At 45.6% G+C, this 5,494-nt stretch overlaps 1 non-coding gene across 1 annotated transcript; it reads right to left on the reverse strand.

Moving 5' to 3' along the window:
* Positions 1 to 736: 736 nt before the first annotated feature.
* On the reverse strand, positions 737 to 839 carry LOC143409108 (U6 spliceosomal RNA). The gene has a single exon (XR_013092614.1). It is a non-coding gene; the product is annotated as a U6 spliceosomal RNA (small nuclear RNA).
* Between the last annotated feature and the right edge of the window lie 4,655 nt (positions 840 to 5,494).

The raw sequence follows: 5,494 nt of genomic DNA on the forward strand, positions 1-5,494 counted from the left end.
TTTTTGAAATTTTCCAATTTCAGAAAAGTAACCATTATAAGCATCATTAAAAAAAAAAAAAAAAAGAAAAGCAACACTTGGAGAAGCCTAAACACTGTTGTGCACAGTTCCCGGGGCATAAGAAGGCCCTTGTCCTTGGGGACTGGTCTTTGTAGTCCCATGGACAGGGAGTGGTTCCAAGATGACCTTGAGGCAGTACCAGTTGGCATCTGGATCCCCAGGGAAAATCCACCTCCTCCCTTCCACTCAGTTAACCAAGAAGGATGCTCACAGTGGTTTTGGAAGATGATGGTTTTTCAACATTCGCCAGCCTCAGTCATTTACTCCCACTTTCACCTCCCAGTGTTTTCCGGTTCAGTGGTTCTCAAATTTTAAAACATCACCATCACCTGGAAGTATGTATAAAAAATGCAAATTCCAGGATTCTTCCCGAGAAGATTCCCATTGTACAAGTCTAGAGTGTGCCCCAGAATTCTCATTTTAATAAGAACCAGGTGATCCCTTTATAGCACATCTTGAAAGCCAGGTGCATAGCTTGAGATGCACTGTAACCTCAATTAATCCCTAAAAGCAAGAAATCAGGATGGGGAAAACCTTGGAGGGAGTTGAGGCCTGCAGATTCTAAGCAGCGAAGGATCTAATAAAGCCATTTGGAGCAAGGGGTTTTTAGCCCCAAAGGGGTCTTCAGAAGTTCCATCACTACCATCTCAGCAGTTTAATCGGCTTTATTATTTTATTTTAAATGGAATGCTTCACAAATTTGCCAGTCATCTTTGTGCAGAGGCCATGTTAATCTTCTCAGTATGGTTCCAATTTTAGTATGTGTGCTGCTGAAGCAAAGGCTCCGTTTTATTGTAGTGGATTTCTAAGAAAGATTTTATTAGTAGCAGAGCTATACAGGCTGGAGGCCTAGCTTGGTGGTAGATCACTTGCCTAGCAGGCATGAGGCTAAGTTCTAATCCCCAGAACCACATACAGAAGATGTTGAATCTTTTTCTGGAGGTAATAGGGATTGAACTCAGGGGTACTGGACCACTGAGCCACATCCCCAGTCCTATTTTATATTTTATTTAGAGACAAGTTCTCACTGAGTTGTTTAGCGCCTCGCTTTTGCTGAGGCTGGCTTTGAACTTGGATTCTCCTGCCTCAACCTTCCAGTGGCCTGGGGCCACTGTACTGGGATGTGGTTGATTTTTTTTTTTTTTTGGACAATTTTTACAATATGGTATTTTTAATTATTTCTGAAAACCAGAAAACAAATATTTTCTTACCAGTTGAGTTCATCTCTTCTTGGAATCACAACTGATGGTCTTTTCCCCCCCTAATTTTGAAATATTAAATATTGAAAACACTGAAAGAAGTCAGACATGAAAGACCACATATTGTCCATTTATATGAGATTTCCCGAACAGGCAAATCCAGAGACAGAAGGACAACTAGTTGTTGCCAGAGGTTGGAGGGAGGGAGTAATAAAGAGTGACCCTTAATAGATATGGGATTTTTTTTTTCTTTCTTTGGTACTAGGGATTGAACCCTAAGGGTGCTTAACCACTGAGCTACATCCCCATCCCTTTTTATTTTATATTGAGACAGGGTCTCACTAAGTTGTTGAGGCTGCCCTCAAATTTGCAATCCTCCTGCTTCAGCCTTCCAAGTAGGTGGAATTTCAGGCATGTACCACCAAGCCCAACTAGATATGGGATTTCCTTTGGGGTTGATGAAATTTCCTGGGACTAAACAGTGATAATGGTTGTACAACATTGTGATACACTAAATATTGGTAATGATACGTTTAATTGTATATGACAACAGTTAAAATGATTCCCAATAGACAGAACTAGAACAACCATTTTACTTTTTACCCACAAGGAAGTTGAAATGGCCCAGCTTTGTCAAAAGTAAGACCAGGATCACTGATCTCCAGTCCACCACAGCAAGCTCTCTTCCTCAAATCCCCCCTCCCCACCATCCCCTGCCCCAAAAGCAAAGTTTCAGGGGCATACAAAGGCCAGAGTTGCGTGCCCTGCTTTGCCCACCCACACTCCACTAGTCTCTCTTCTGCTATCGCCAGAACCTGCTCCCTTCAAGTATGATGAATGAAAGATAAACCCGCTTTTAACTTCATACTTAAGTAAATCTTCCCAAGGGCTTCAATGGCAGCTGCAGCTGCCTGAGCGGCTGATAAGGACTAGGTGGATGGGATTCCTTACATTGCAGACATTATTCAGTTTCCCAAACTGCAACTGGGCAGACAGCCTGGAGGTGCTGCCGGTGGTTTGGCCAGGATGAATCCTAACCGTGTGCCATTTGTGCACAGTCGGTTCTTGTCTCTCCGGCTGTGAGACCACATGCAACTGTCGCATAGCAGGTGCTTAATAAAGATTCATTGGTGCCAAGGGTTCCTGCCTTGAGGATCATCCTGGGAAAGTCTTCCTCACCCTAAAGAGTTTAGGGAAAGCCTCCAGTTTTCTCAGTGCTCCAGAAATGAGAAATGAGAGTCACCTCATCTGGTCGCTTTCCAAAGTAGAATCATTCACCATTCTGGGAAGTGGTAACAGAAGCAAATAACTCACTTGTGTTTGCATTTTCTGGGGGAGCTATACCCCGTCCCCAGCATCTCAAGATTTTGCTAAGGTCCCAGATTCGGACCTGTTCTTACATCTCCTGTAGTCTCAAAACTTATTAGAGGCTTTTTTGGGAAATTCATTAACATACAACAAGGCAATTGTAAAACCCTGGAAAGTCAGTTCTCTGGAACTTACTGAACTCAGCAGCTGAGAGATCCGTTGAGAAGGGAAAGGCAGCCCGGCCCTTGTGTTCAGGGCTTCTTGCGTTGGGAGAGAGAGAAAGCAAATTCTTGACAAGGTCACCCACTTGTCTCAGCCTCAGAAATTTTTCTAACATCAATTTTTCTAACATCTCAACTCTGGAGACTGGCTTCATGCAGCAGGGATGAATGGGGACTGCAGGACAGAAAAAAAGTTCCCATTTGGGATAAAGCAGGAGAGGATTTCTACAGCGCAGGGATTGGGGGTGAAGACTTAGAACTCAAGGTTTAGGCTGAACCTGGTGGGCCGCGTGCGGTTTCACCAACATATGGACAGAGGCCTCATTTCCTGAGGCTTCCTTGCTCAACTGGAAAAGCTCTCCCAAGATAAGGAGGTTTAGGAAATGCTGCAGACACAGCCCTCACTGGAGATTTCGAAATGTACCACTATGTTCAAGAGAAGTCTTGCAGAAAAGAAACCTCCTTTGGAATTATTTAATACAGGACTTCCCAAAGTTACTTGACCTCAGAATTCCTTTTCCCTTTCATAACACTCAATCATATGTTTAAGAATTCACTTGGGACATGCCACCCTACTGTCCAGGGGGAGCTGGTTCTGCCCACTGCCCCCTGCAGTAAACCATGATGAGTCGTTTGGGCAGTCCACGTAATATGAAACCCTGCTACAATCATCCAGGAAGTAGAATATGTTTATTATACCTGTCGTGGCATTTGCTAATCTTCCTCTGCTAGGAGTTTTTCATTTTCTCTCTCTCTCTCTCTCTTTTTTTTTTTTTTTTTTTTTTTGTGTGTGTGTGTGGGGTACTGGGGATTGAATCCAGAGACCTTCTACCACTAAGCTATGTCCCCAGTCCTTTTTATTTTATTTTGGACAGAGTCTCATTAAATTGCTGAGGCTGCCCTTGAGCTCGTGATTTTCCTGCCTCAGCCTCCCGAGTAGCTGGGATTACAGGTATGTACTAGGACTAGTTTTCCTATGCCCTCTTTGTAATTCTCCCCCACTTTATTATTATCTCCATTTTGCAAATAAAGAAATTGAGACCCAGAGAGGTAGAAAAAGGAGGTCTCTCACATCAGGATGCGACAGAACTGAGATTCTGGTCGTGACACGCCACCCTGGTATTCTCTTCTCTGTATCACGCCATCTTGCTAATAGGCTGCATTTTATGGCATCGTGTCCAATTCCCGTTCTGTTCTTGGAGAATCTCACCAAATCCCACGAGGAGCTGATGTGGACTCAAGTGAGACATCTGAACTCAGAAGCCAAACAGACAGTTGGAAGTCTTGCAGAAAAGAAACCTCCTTTGGAATTATTTAATACAGGATTTCCCAAAGTTATTTAACCTCAGAATTCCTTTTCCCTTTATGGAGTCTGGGGCAGATTAGACTGTAGAAAATAAAGTTCATCTTGGATGTCAAGAAAGCTCAGAGGCAGGGCAGCCCCGGCAGTTGCTCTCCATATCACAGAATCTGAGGCTTTTTTCTGCACCTGGCCAAGCAGGAGAAGGGTGGCAGATCCAGGTCTCACAGGATAATCAGAGCAGAGCCACATCTTTCCATCTGTCTTCTAAGACCCAACCTCTTCTCCGGTGTCCAAATATCTTCTTGCTTCTCATTTGCTTAGACCATTCAGGACAGAGTCCCCTCTGGCTGGGATTGGGTCAAATTTCTTCTTGTAAAGGAGGAAGGCAATGGATTTGGGACATTGGGATATTGGTAGTTGACCAGATGTTTCTATATGGGGTGGGGGTGGGGGTTGGGCCAAGACAGTAGCTGTAGCTGTTATCCAGTGTGCCCTTGAACCCCCTCCCAGGAGCTGCTTCTCACCCTACTTTTTCATTTTCTTGTCCCTCCCTGTGATAAATTGTTTTTGATCCCTTCCTATCACCCCCCCCCACCGTGTAGCCACATCCTTTGTCATGTGACTTCACGTGCTTTTAACCCTCTGTGAACAAGAACAACCTACTTTGGGTTTGGTTGTGTCAATAATGCAGCCGTGAAAATATGAAAGCTCTGAGCTCAAGTCTCAAACATTTCCGCTTTCCTTTTTACACATCTGCCATCAATATGAAAAGAATGTGGCCCCTCTTGGCCCACTGGTCTCAGGCAGAGGATGAGGGACACAGATGCACCCATCCAGCGGCTCCAGACAAGCTCAGCCTAGAGCACCGACTCACGCATGTGCAAATGAGCTCAGCATAGACGGGTCACAGTCTGACACACAAGTGAGCTTAAAGTTGGGAATGATTGTTGAATTTGGGGAGATTTGTTATACAGCATTAGCCCAGTCGAACTCCCAACCATCAGCCACCACCACTGTTTGGCATATCAGTGGACTATCATGGACTTGCTGCCCAGAGAGACTTCATTTCTCCCCTCCCCCTCCCCTCCCCCTCCCCTCCCCTCCCCCTCCCCTCCCCTCCCCTCCCCTCCCCTCCCCTCCCCCTCCCCTCCCTTCCCCCTCCCCTCCCTTCCCCCTCCCCTCCCCGTCCCCCTCCCCTCCCCCCTTCCCTCCCCCCGTTGATGGAACCCAGAACCTCATGCATGCTAGGCAGGGTAGCTACACGAGCTATTCTCCCAGCCACAGTCAAACCTTTAGGTTGTCCCAAAGCCAGTCATGGAGACTCCCTAGCCATAAAGTCTTTCTGCTAAAACCCTCCCTAGTTATTGAGAAACAGGAAGGAGGGGCTGTGGCTGTGGCTCAGT

This window comes from Callospermophilus lateralis, chromosome 10 (genome assembly GCF_048772815.1).
Source record: "Callospermophilus lateralis isolate mCalLat2 chromosome 10, mCalLat2.hap1, whole genome shotgun sequence".
NCBI lineage: Eukaryota > Metazoa > Chordata > Mammalia > Rodentia > Sciuridae > Callospermophilus > Callospermophilus lateralis.